At 41.9% G+C, this 13,850-nt stretch overlaps 1 long non-coding RNA gene across 1 annotated transcript in view; it reads right to left on the bottom strand.

Moving 5' to 3' along the window:
• LOC138760440 (uncharacterized) overlaps window positions 1-13,850 on the bottom strand; it is a 240,519-nt gene that overhangs the window by 213,125 nt on the left and 13,544 nt on the right. Inside the window, exon 2 of the long non-coding RNA XR_011355603.1 lies at window positions 929-1,084. This is a non-coding gene — a long non-coding RNA (uncharacterized lncRNA). The remainder of the gene's footprint in view (window positions 1-928; window positions 1,085-13,850) is intronic.

The following is a 13,850-nucleotide window of genomic DNA, read 5'->3' as shown; positions in this document are numbered from 1 at the left end:
ACTCCAAATTGAACAAGATCCTGAATGGGAAATATATCTCTGACCCTTCTTTATCACTGGATCTAAATCCTGGTGCTCCTTATTCAATAGCACTGTGGGAATGCTTTCACCAGATGGACTGAAATAACTCAGAAAGCCTGCCCAATTATTAGCTCCTCAAGGACAATTCATCCTCGGCACCCCACCCACAATTTGAGAGTGAGATATTAAAGATATCATTCAATTTGGGTGACTCCCAACCTTTTGAAATATGGCCTCAATTATTTACACACATACTTGGCCCACCAGACCTTCTAAATACATTAGATTCTGCTCCTTCAAAGGAATTGGGTCCAGCCGAGCATTCCTGCAGACCACGATATCTCTTTTGCCACAGCACATAGTGCACTGAGAACATATTTAATTTATTTTTAGTTTTTGGTATGTGTGTAAAGTTTTTAACTGAATTAACACACTATTTGCTAGTAATCTGGTGCCCCTCTGAGGGTGATGAACAGACTCAGTTGGGAACCACTCATTTTTTGAATCACTCTTTCCAGCAGCATCTGGGTACAAAAATCATTTAAAAATGTGCACACCTGGCTGGCTCTGGAAGGTTCTCCTGAAAGCCAGGTGCAACATTAGTGAATTATAGAGAACTTCTGTCACAAATTTATCATTACGCCAATATTAAGCAGCTGTCTGGAAGTATCCCCAAGAGGGACCCTGGCTCAAATTACTGAACAATAGTTTTCGTCAAATTCAGACATTTCAAGAAGATTTTTGTTTTCACCAATGTAAAATCTGACAGAAAAGATTGTAACAAGTGGAACTCCATTTTTATGAGCTTTGGGGCTTTCTCTTCATTTGAAAAAATGTAAAATGAATAAAATTAAACATCTGGATTTATGAACACTGGATGGCATCAACTTGCTAATTATTCCCTTACCCTCACTCGACTGTTCAGAATAATCTTGTTCTGGTACAGCCGTCTCTGTGATCTGGGAGAGATCCTGTGGCGTTGCAGTAACCCAGCCTGTCAATCCATTGTCAGCGTCAGATGAATATTCCAACTCGCAGTCCGACTCAAAGTCACAGTAGAATTCTGAAATTACAGAAATAAATATACACGTGAGTCATCCTAAAGAAGAAAGAACATGGCAAAGAGGAAATTTAAGAGCTGGAAGAAGTTTTGATCAGTGGCTTTTTCCAGTTATTGAGATGACACATATACGATTAAGTGAAAATATTTTCGCTTGTAAAGCTGCAGAGTATGTAATATTGATTATGAAGAGTTATTTTATTTAGGGCTTTCATTTCATTTTAGAATTTTTATAGTGGTATGAGTGATATCATAGAGGATTAGAATTGTATCTTTCCCCAAAATTAAAAATCCCATTATCTAGGATCTCTCTCATGCAATCGGAACACTGGATTCAAGATGTAGTTTTATGGAAGGCAGAAGGTACATGTCAAATCATTTTTACCCATTTGCAAATGGCAGAGATCAGTGCTGGGACTTTTGATGACCAGAGCAGCACAGAATCCTCCAAGTGTGGTCCAACCCCAGTTTTGCAAAGTTTCCACAAGATGCTCCAACTGTTCCATTCGATGAAGACAAACATGCCATCTGCCGTTATCACTACCCTAACACCTGTGCTGCCACTTTTTGGGATCATTGTCTTTCTGCTCTTCATTCTTTAGTGCTCTGCCATTTATTGCATATGGCCTTCTCCTTATTTGACTCCAAAAATGAATAATCTTGCACTTGGCATGATTTCCAAGGCACTGTTCAAATTTCCACCTGATCTTTGTCCTTTGTTGATCTACTAGATACCAACCAATTTCATATGATCTTCAAGCTTCCTAATTTTACATCCAATATATGACAAACAAGAAGGGTCCCAATAAAAACACAATGCTGGAGAAAAACAGGTCAAACAGCGTACTTTATACAGTAAAGATAAAGATATATAACCAAAGTTTAGGCCTTGAGCCTTTCATCAAAAGTCCTAGCACTGATCTCTGCCATTTGCAAATGGGTAAAAATGATTTGACATGTACCTTCTGCCTTCCATAAAACTACATCTTGAATCCAATTATCCAGTCCACTTTGAATGCTGTCAATCTACGAAGTGGGACTTTGTCAAATGCCTCACTAATGTCCACATCGACACCATCTGCTGCTCTTCTTAAACTCCTTTGTTACGTCTTCAAAAAAAAATTCAATCAAATTAGTGAGAAAGGTTTCCCCTGGACAAAACCATGATGACTATTTTCCATCACTTCTTGCCTTTCCAAATGTACGTAAATTCTGTCCCGTTAAAACTTTTTCCCGATCACTGTTGTAAAGCTCACCAACTCGTAGCCATGTGACTTATTCCTGTTGCTCTTCTTAATAGAATGAACAACATGAGCTCACCCAAAGTTTCCTCTGACTAATTATCCTCTGGATTGCAATAATGTATATAGAAAGATCCTGCCATATAAGAGTTCTTCGAGCCTGATCTGTACATAGCAGAGTTTTTCTGAAGTTCAGACTGAACATTCAAGTTTTTACAGCAGGCACCAGGATAGGAAGGTGAAGATGATATAAGCAAAAGTGACACCTGAGGAATTGCACAAGGAGGACAAGCCCAAGAAACTCACAAAATATCTTAGTAAACCAGAAAATGCTGACTCAGGCTTGAGGGGTTCAAGTAATTTATTCACAGTTTATTCAAAAACTCTTCTACCCATGTTGTTGCAATCCAAAGATCAGAAAATCAGATTTCACAATCTTTGAGTGGGAGACAGGTAAAGGAACAATTATTGTTTGCTCGTCGAATACCTGGAATAGGCAGGTTGCCTTGTAAGGAAAGGACCAGGTTGGTTTGGATCTGCTCGACCTAGAAAAGTAAGAGGTGATTGAAACACATTCGATCTTAAGGGTGTTGACAGTGTGTACTTGGGGAGACCATTTCCTCGCGTGAGAATCTAGAAATAGGGATCATCACAGAGAGGTTTGCTGCCTGTAGGGCCAATGGGGATATCCTCAAGTTGCAGGCCAGAGACTGCATGCAGTAGGCCGGCATTTCTTCATCCAGCTGCTGTGCCTCAGAAAGTGCTGTGTGGTCCAACCCTAGGGACACGGAATGCAACAAGTGGATGGCGTCGGCCACAACATTGTTATTCCTGGAGCTGTGTTTGACGGTGGTTGTATACTCCGAGATGTATGACAGGTGGCATTGCTGCCGTGCTGACCACAGATCCAACAATTTGTCGAATGTGATGGTGAGGGGTTTGTGATCCATGAACTCCCACCTCTCCAAGAAATACTGAAAGTACCAGATTGTGAAGTAGAGGGCTAGCAGCTCCCTGGCGAAGATGCTGTATTTCAACTCCAGGGGTCACAGATGCCGGCTAAAGAACACAGGTGGTTTCCACTGTCCCTCAATTAGTTATTCCAGCATGCCATCAACTGCTAAGTTGAAAGCATCAACTGTGAGGGCTGTGGGTAGCAGGAGGGTGGCGTTTGCAAGGGCTTCCTTAGCCTGCTCAAAAGCTGCTGCTGACCCCAAGGTGATTTCCTTGGCCTTGCCATATATCAGGCCGTAATGGCATCATTGAGCCTTCTGTGATCACTTCATGGCCTCCATCCTCCAGCTGACATGGGCACCATGTGCAGCAGGGAGGCCCATGGGCTGTCTGAATGGCAGACAATCCCCATCTCCTCCATTTTTCTGAACTCCTCCTTGGCGAGGTGGAATTTATTGGGTGGGACCCCACGTGCCTAGGGATGTAGCGGTGGTCCTTGAGTGGGAATGTGATGCTGTACACCTTGCTTATGGGTGTCTATGGAGAACTGCGGTGTAATAATGGGCAGGAACTCCACTGGTACTCTGGCTAATTCATTGCCTGACAAAGTCACAGAGTCCAGGTGTGAGGCCGGTAACTTTGTTTCGCCGAGCGAGAAGGTCTGGAAGGTCATTGCATTCACTGGGCACCGTCCCTTGAGGTCCACTAGGAGGCAGTGCGACCAGAGGAAATCTGCACCCAATAAAGGTTGCGATACTGTTACCAGGTGAAACGGCTGGAACCAAGTGCCATATGTGTGAATACTGCTGTGTTGGCAGCGACAAGCACTGGTCCTGACTTCACGGCACAGGAGTCACGGCTCGAGGGGGGCAAGACGCTAACTTCCGCCCCTGAGTCTACGAGGAACTTTCACCTGGAGTGTTGGTCCCATAAGTAAAGGAGAATGTAATGGTGGCCAGCCACCGTAGCCATTAGCAATGGCCATCCCCAGTGTTTCCCAGAAAAGAACTGGGTGGGCGGCAATGGTGGGCTCCTGAACCCCACTTTTGTTGGTAAAAAATACCAACGGTCCAAACTGGGGTTACTCCCTGCTGTGGGCATCACCGGCTTCATTGGTGATGTGGGGAATGCCCGGGCCTTAGGGCATGATGCAGCTACTTGGTTGATGGAGATCCCGCCATGCTGCTTGGTGTGCCACAGGATATCTGCGCGGGCCGCTAATTTGTGTGGGTCACTGAAATCATTGTTAATGATGAGGAGGTGGATATCTTCTGGCATCTGCTTGAGGATGACTTGTTCAATCAGTAAACATGGCTTATGGCCATCTGCTAGTACCAGAATTTTGTTTATTAAGGCCCATGGCGCGTGGTCGCCTAGGCCGTCCATGTCGAGCAACTGTGCTGCATGCTTGCAGCGGGATGGATCAGGAGTACCTTGATTGTTTCATACCTGCCCACAACCGATGGCTGGTGTAGGAAGTCGACAATGCAGCCTCCACTTTCCTGGTTGAGTGATTTGTAGTGTCCGAGGTCATTTGCCTGACCTGGAATTGGGCTTCAGCCTGTTCAAACCAGACCTGCAGTGGCCAGTTCTAGAAAGTTGGCCATTTCAGTGAAACTGCATTCTGTGTGCTTGGGTTGGTCATTGTTCGGTCCAAATGCCTTTTGGACCATCAGGGTCATCAACGTATTCGTGCTAGCTGCGGAGTGGGCGAAAAACCACACAGAGTCGAAAGTGAGTTGAACCAACTGCTTGAGAATCCTCTCCCAGCAGCCCTTGTAACCTGCAGGGCGGAAACGATGTTAGCCGCCCGGCTGTGGGCTTGCTCTGCACACAGAGATTTCACAGCTAGATCTGCTGTGGACCTGTTCCGTGGATGAGCCGCCACAAGAGTTTTTTTTAAGAAATTTAAACTGTCTTAAATTTATTTTTCTTCATGTTAGAATGTTCTAATAGTTCAAATGTTTTTTTGAATGCCAACACATTCCTTTTCTTGGACAGCATCCACAGCCAGGGTCAGCTTGAGGTAGGATTGTTCTGATCCCTCCTCCCTGTGTAAAGTTGTCATGACCTATCATGCTTGAAAGACTCCTTTCCTGGGGAATGGTGAAATCACACTGAACTGGAGATGCCTTTCAATTACAGTCCATGGAAACCATGACACTGGCTGTAAATATGCACCCTCACAAGTCACTGTGGTTTCTTGGATAAACTAATGCAGTTACCAGCGGATGGCAGGGACCACTACTTGATGTGCATCTCTTCTGGGAAGCATAATAAGCAGTAATCAATCTCAACAGAGAAGTGTAACATAAGCAAAGACCTTGGAGAGTAAAAATAAATTAATGCTTTCAAAACCATCAGAATTTTTTCACTCTTCCCCGACATGAATTCCTCACTAAACAATAATGATTTGCTAACTGAAGGGACTGAGGCAGTGCATTCCTTGCTATTATGTACCCTCTCCAGATTTATGATGATCTGACTGCAGATATCTGAGACCTCTGGAACCAGCGTGTTTTTTGATCCATCAAATAGCTAGTGAGCAAGGGGCTAAGCCTTCACTCTACCCCTCTATAGTAATTAATAAATGCATGCTCAGTTTCTGTGATCTGACGAGATGAGTTGTCAGTGCTAGTTGGGCTCTTTATTGTCAACTTGACAATTAGAAGGTGAGGCTATCGGGGGATTTAAAGGCCTCCTAATATGTGCCTGCACCACCATCATTTTCTGTGATGACTGAAAATACCCTTCTAAAGGAGGAGTAATAAAGATTGAACCCTTCAGCTTTTTACTACCCCAGAGACAAAATATTGGAGGGAGCAATGGTTGAAGTGTTGGCTCAATCTTGCATAGTACATGGAAGGCACAGTCCAAAATGTGCAGAGCTACAAAGAAAGATCAATTGGTGTGGAGCAAAGGCAACATAATTCTGCTAGAATGAGGTTTGTTTAGGAGTCAGGAAACAAACTGTCCTTGAATATGCTGTGACCTGATTTCATCCCTGTGAACCTTTTCCCTGACAGGAGGGGGTGAAGAGAATGTGGATGGGGCGGGACAAGACTTTTAATAAGTTGGCTGCTTTTCCAAGGCAGTGAGATTTGTAGATGATGGAGGGGAAAGGGTGCCCTGAGTCATAGTCATAACCCACTGTAGTTTTTTCAACTCTTGAGTGGAGCAGATCCTGGACCACACAGTGCTGTTCCCTGGAGAAGTTGTCAAATGATACTAATGAAATTTCCTCATGCTCTGTTGAAGTCGAGGCAACAGTGAGCTTTCTTGGTCAGTTCATCAACGTGGGTGGACCAGGACAAGTTTACTATTGGAACTTAAAGCCCATCACCATTGCTGCAGACCAGGGAATGAGGCTCACCCTTCTTCCAGAAGTCTTCGTTCTTGCTGACTTTGAGGAAGAAGATGTGGATATGGCACAAAGCCACAAGTCCCTCCATCTCCCTTCTCTTTTCCACCTCTTTGTTGTTGGAGGTCCTGCCGATGATGGTGGCATCATTTGCAAATTTTTAGAGGAAGTTGGAGTAGTGTTTGGATATGCATTCTGTGGGTGGACAGGGAGTGTGGCAGAGGACTGAGTATATATACAAGCCCTAATGCAGCAGACACTGAGACAATTTATGAGGGCAGACAAATGTAAAAATAAATCTACAGTCCTTCTCAGCTGACAGACTGGAAGGCTTTTATTGGCACAAAAAGACGATGTACTCTGGTTGATGCTGCTCCCTGCATTTTTCTTGGAATTGATGTACAGTGAAGATCATGTCCATCACGTGTCGCAGATTTCACCTGACCCTCAAAAAAAATGCTTTGGCCTTCCACACACTCCTGATTTAAAATACCTGTCTAGTCACCAAAGAGTTTCTCAGCCACTTTTGTTTATGGGCAAAACATTGTACCCTTTTTCACACAAAAAAACCAAGTCACTAAAAATATTTATGTATGAATTTGAAGATGATGAGTTGCTCGGGCAATCTAATATTATTATCTAGGGAAAATGTATCCATCAATGAGCAATATCCACACTTTGACATCGCACTGAACAAGTGTCAAGAGTTTGTTATTTACTTGAAAATAAATCCTACGACATGACATAAAGCTTGGGCTTTTACTGATTTTAGTGTGGGGATGGAGTTGAGCACTAGGGCAGGAGTGGAGAGGAAGTGAGGTGTGAAGTCATGGTAAACAGTTCCATCGAGATAGTTTAATCTCTTATTCTTCTCTAAGTCTTTCTTAGCGAAATAATCTCTGAAAAGAATATTGAATAAAAGAAAGGAAAGCAAGAATAAATATTTGTTCTCTTTTAGGCAGAAAATGGGATCATATGTGATGGGAATACAGCATCTCATGCGTTATTTTCATCTGCATCAGCTCCTTTCCCACAATAGCACAAGGTGATTTCCAATCTTCTCTAGAGCCTACATGACGGGCTGAAGCATATCTAATACCTTGACAAAGGGCCCAAGCCCAAAATTTTCATATCCTATGGATACTACATGATCTGCTGATTTGTGTATTGTACTTGACTCCAGTGTCTGCAAACTTTCTTGTTTAACTGCACATTTTAGGCCCACTGCTTTTATTAAGGGTTGTATGTCAATTGTATGTAATTGGGCAGAATGGGCTCATGGGACGAAAGGGTCTGTTACTGAATTTAAATTATTACAAATTTTAAATCAATGCATATTTGGAGAATCCAGTTAGAAATGCACTTCACTTGAAAATAGTGACATGCCCTAAGCCTGTTCTCAGGATCATTTGTTCTACAGACACCCTTTGGAAGATTGATAGAGGCTCCAATAAATCATATTTTACTACATTAGGCTGCAATGTGCTCCCAGAGTGCAATGATTACACAACAGTGGGGCACCTTGCACAAGGGAAAAGTCTGACCAAGTCGGATTACGAAGCTCAGAGCCTCAGCACCCTGTGCCAGGGATATCTCGGGGGTTGCTCACAGATGGTCAGTACAGGGCAGATCAATGGCATTAAGCAAAACTCCTTGAAGCAAAAACTGCTCTTTGAGTAAAGCAGGGAAATTACTTTAATATGTGTGCCATAAGCAGAGGGATCTATATTTTAAAGGAAATTATATCCTCTTTGATCAAATCATTATCAAATACAAGCTGACAGTGTGCTGTATTTTAAAGTTAAACCTCAGAATCTTGAATATTAATGACATTTTCAGAATCGTAGCAATTTCTGAGAGCTAACAGAGACAAATATACCCTCTGGCTCCTGGTTCATCACCTTGCAGCGACTCATTCATGTACCTTTTGAGTGGGATTCAGATTTCTGTTTTGACCTCACTCACAGGAGGTGAGCATCAAGCCAAGGCCACCACCATTCTTTGGGTGAAGACACCCTTCTTCAACTCTAATCCTTCCACTGATTGCTTTAAATCTCGGCTCCTGATTTACTGAGCTCTCCACAAATATTCCTCAGTTCTGAAGATGCTCATTTCTTAGATAACAATTTTGCTATCATAGCCTGCTATTTATTGGGATCAGAATTTTCTGAACGATGGCAATATAATTCCATTTGGAAAAAGCAGGCAATTTACTTTACCATAAATTATGCATTACCATAAATGAACTGAGGGCTTCTGCATTGTTTGTGATTGCTGGTCTTCATACCAGCACAATGTCTCAATCAATGAACCATTATTTAGTCTTAAATTGAGGTCCTAGATTTAAAAAAAAACGGTGCTGCAGTGACTCTTAACTTTACTTACAGGATATTGTTTGTTTTCTGAGATTTTTTCACTGACAACTAAGGCTGGTGGTGCGAGATAAGGGTGAAAACGCAAATGCAGTTTACCAAGGGGGCACTTGAAGGTAAGAGATGGATTAAAATTTTGGATGGGCCCATTAAGGAATCTGCATGAAACCACTAACCTCTTTGCCATTTTCAGGTGCTTATGATTTGCAATGTAGTTCCAACAATTAACAGCAACTGACTCAAAAAGGAATTCAGTGATTGTGAAATGCTTTTCTCCTCCATAAAAAAATTACTATATAAATGCATTTGTTCACTGATTGGAAGACTTATTTCCATAACTATTATACCCTGTTGATTAACATTGAAATATGAATTTTAGTATCCTCTAATCATTAAGTGTTCCTCTACATTACATGACTGATCCGACTGCTCTCAGTTTTCATTTTTCATAAAATGTAATAAATGATCCTCAACCGTAATCTGTGACTTTGAGCCACTGTATAGAACTCATTTTGGAAAATTACATGTGACCAGCCAGTAACTTTCTGTTGATTAACTTTAGCCGATATAGAAAAATGGGCTACGTGCCCAAATTGCACTTCATTGAGTTGAGAGCTATCACAGCATTAATGTATTCCATTAGAAGCAGTTATGTCAAATACTTTGAAGCTTTGTCATCCTGAAAGGGACTGCCCAAGACAAAGAGGAGAGTGAAGCTGTCTGATTGACATAATACTTCACAGATCCAAAGACTCTTTGAAGAAACAGGACCAAATTATAACCCAAATAATGTGAATCACAATACTTTAAATCTAGATGTGAGAAAGTCAACTAGTTAAGCTTGATTAACTCTTCATTCATCAGATCTGAGTGTCTCCTTGATAGACTTCCAGAGAAAACTCAGACGCTCAATATCATGGTGAGGTAATAAATTGGATTCGACATTGGCCATACAGGAGAAGCCAGAGAGTGGTGGTGGGTGCTGGATTCCAAGACTGGAGGCCTGTGACTGTGACTATGCCACAGGGATCAGGGCTGGGACCATTGTTATTGTCATCTATATCAGCCCATTTTTACAGCTGGTGCAATCCCTCTGCAAGCTTTGAAAACTTTACTTGCTGTTCACAATGCTCCAATCTTTGCATCATCTGCAAGCCTGCTGATCCAATTTACCACATTATCATCCAGATCAGTGGTTCCCAACCTTTTTCTTCCAACTCATATACCACTTTAAGTATTCCCTATGCCATAGGTGCTTTGAGATTAGTAAAGGATTGCTTAAGGTGGTAGGTGGGTGGAAAGAAATAAATTTGAAAACCACTGTTCTAATCGTGCCTAATTGACTTGTTATGTGTACAGTTTCATAACTCCAAAAGAAATGGGCCAATCACAATTTTTCTCAAACAAAATATTTTGGTAACAATTGGGTCTAGAGCAGTGGTTCTTAACCTTCTCTTCCCATTCACATACCACCTTAAGCGATCCTTTACTAATCACAGAGCACCAATGACATAGAGAATACTTAAAGTGGTATGTGAGTTGGAAGAAAAAGGTTGGGAACCACTGATCTGGATGATAATGTGGTAAATTGGATCAGCAGGCTTGCAGATGCTGCAAAGATTGGAGGCATTGTGAACAGCAAGTAAAGTTTTCAAAGCTTGCAGAGGGATTGCACCAGCTGTAAAAATGGGCTGAAAATTGGCAAATGGAATTTATTTTTCTATATTTAGACAAAGAGCACGGAAACAGGCCATTTCACATAAGTCTGTGCCACCCAATTTGCCTCTCATTATCCGACACCCCCAGTACATTTTGAAAGGTGGGAGGAATCCGGAGCTCCTGGAATAAACCCATGCAGATTCAGGGAGAATGTACAAATTCCTTACAGACAGCACGGGACTCGAACTGTGCTCTGGTCCTGATCTCTGGCGCCGTAAAGGCCTTGTGCTAACTGCTACACTAACCATGCCACCATAAATTTAATGCAGACAAGTGTGAGGTGTGTATTTTGGAAGGAATATCCAAGGAAAGACAAACACAGTAAATGGTGGGGCACTGAGGAGTGCAGTAGAACAGGGGCATCTGGGAATACAGATACATAATTCTCAAAAAATGTTGTCACAGGTGAATAGGATTGTAAAGAGAGCTTTTGGCACATTAACCTTCATAAATCAGCGTATTGAGTGTAGGAGTTGGGATGTTTTGTTAAAGCTGTATTAAACATTGGTGAGGCCAGACGCCGTAGCATTTTGGCATGATGGGAGATGTGAAGATACGCCTCTCCTGGGAAAATTAATTAATAACTGACTTTAAAAAAATTTTTTAATTTTAAAAGATTTAAAAAGCTTTAGGAACTTACCTGCAAAATTTTCACTATGGCTTCAAGGAAGGAAAAGACACAGACAAGCAAGAAAACAGTTGGAAAAGAAGTCAGAAAATCGGAAGAAGTTGGAACCTCGATGTTGTAGCCTTGGCTCAAGTTCTGCTTACTCCTCTATCAACCTGAGCTGCAGCAGCCCGCATGCAAGTGACACCAGCGCTATCCCTCTGGGGAGCCGGAGAAGATGGAATCTGCAGCTCCTTCAAGAACAATCCCACATGCGTGGAAGATCACACATGTGCAGAACTGAACAAACTGTTTCCCTATAGGAAACAGCTGAATCGACTGAAACTGCTGTCAGCAGCGTTGGCCTGCAGGTTCAGCCTTCCTTGGAAATGGAGGAAAAGTCTGAAGTTCATGAAGTAATTTAGAAGGATCAGAAGAGGAAGACCAAGACAGAGAGGAGGAGGAAGAAGAAGAAGAAGAAGAAGAAGAAGAAGTAGAACATGAAGATGCAGAAGCCCAAATAGTACAAAGTATCAAAGTCATGCAGGTTAAAATTCCGGAGGCTAGAAGTCAAGGTATGGACAGACAAGATCAAACTTCTAGATTAATGAATCTATTGGAATTTGTACCAGTAAGATGTGATGTAAATACACAATTTGAATATGTTAAGGGAAAAATGAGAAATATTAAGGAGGAAATGACAAAATATTCTAAAGTGGTTAACAAAGTAAAAGTTCAAGTTCAGCAAATTGAAGAAGAGTTTTGTGATGAAGTGGAAAAGTGCAAAGACGCAGTTAATAAAATGGAAGATACTTTTAAAATATGGGACTAGCAGAGGAAAGAGTTTCTGCAAAAAAAATTGATGTAATGGAGAATCATAACTGTAGAAATAATGTGAAGCTTGTTGGCTTGGCTGAAGATTTTGAAGGCTCTAATCCTGTAATTTTTTTCAAAAATAGATCCCAGAAGTCTTGGGATCTGAGAACTTTCTGAATGGAATTGAATAGAACCCCATAGGGTGAATAGAAAGAAGCCATTACTGGGACAAGCCCCACACTTTGTTCTGATTAGATTGTTACGGGTTTTAATTATATTTTACATTATATAATTGTATATGTCTCTTGGAGAGATAGATTGTGGGGGGGGGGGGTAGTGTAGGCTACTTTTCACATCCTATTTAAGATGTAAGAGATTTACTGAAACTAGACATTCAGGCACCAGTGGCTTTGAAAAAGACAATTGAACTGCTTTGGAAAGAATTTCAGAAGTAAATGCAACTGGAATAAGATACAGGCAGAGGCTGATAAGACCTCTCAAGGATTGAGTTTGGAGCCTTGGAAGGGGTTCTGATTTTTACAAGGGGAGGGAGAGAGAGAGAGAGAGAGAGAGAGAGAGAGAGAGAGAGAGAGAGGTCAGTTCTACAGCGGTCATTGAGGTTGAAACATGGCAAGCTGTCAGCTTGTTGAAAACCCCATTTTGAAGACAGGTTGTGAGTTCTGAGTTCAGCCTGATGAAAACCCCCTGTAATCCTTACAAGAGGAAATGGCTGGCTAGAGTGTTTCTCCTGAAATAAGGGAAACAAGAGGAACTCTGTGGTGACCTGGAAGAAGAGGTTATCATTTGTAAAACCCATGATGGGGCAAGTTTCTTCAGCAAGACAATGAAGTGACTGATCGGAAGAAATCAGTTTGTGTGTGTCCAACGAGCAAAAAATATCGCTCTGAGATTGAACAGGACCTTCCTGAGCAGTAACCATTTACCTTCAAGAACCCAGAGCCTGGTGAAAATTCATAAATGTTAAATTCTTGGCAGAGTATAAGAATTGTTTGATACCAGTGAAGTTTGAAGAGTGTAAGGTAAAACATCATGAGATGGGAATGTGTAGGGAGTTACCCTGTACAGGGCAGTAACAAGAAGGGGAGGTGTCCTTGTACTCCTGTTAGGTAAAACATCATGAGATGGGACCGGAGAAGGAGTCACCCAGTACTAAGGAGTAACAGAATGCATCCTTGTACTTACAAGATAAGAGAGACATTGATGGATTGAGAGGCAGGAAGCTAGCAGGGAAAGGATAGCAACAGTTTTAGTCATTGGACAAGTAATGATATGATGATGTTCTAAGCATGTATCCAAGGGTATAAAAAATCACCATTTTGCTGATAACGGCAGAATGCATTCTCCGACTAACTTTGTTAGTCGCAAGTGTTACAATCCGGTAATAAAGAACAAAGAACCCTGATTTCGACTCAGCCTGGTGTTTGTCTCACTCATTCATGAACAAAGCAGACCTAACAATTTGGTGACCCCGACGTGATGGGTGAGTGAACACTGGACGACGGTTTCTGTTTTTTCTGACAATCATCTCAGCCGGCTGATAAAAAGGTCCAGAGAAGCCTGTTTTAACAAAATTCTCTTTTTTTTTTAAATCTTTATGATTGTCAGTAAGAACTGGAGATCGGACAAATTAGACGACCACAATTGAAGGTCGCATGCCAGGATTGTAACACGTAAGTGA

This window comes from Narcine bancroftii, chromosome 4 (assembly GCF_036971445.1).
Source record: "Narcine bancroftii isolate sNarBan1 chromosome 4, sNarBan1.hap1, whole genome shotgun sequence".
Lineage (NCBI taxonomy): Eukaryota > Metazoa > Chordata > Chondrichthyes > Torpediniformes > Narcinidae > Narcine > Narcine bancroftii.
This window is presented reverse-complemented; position numbering and strand designations above follow the sequence as displayed.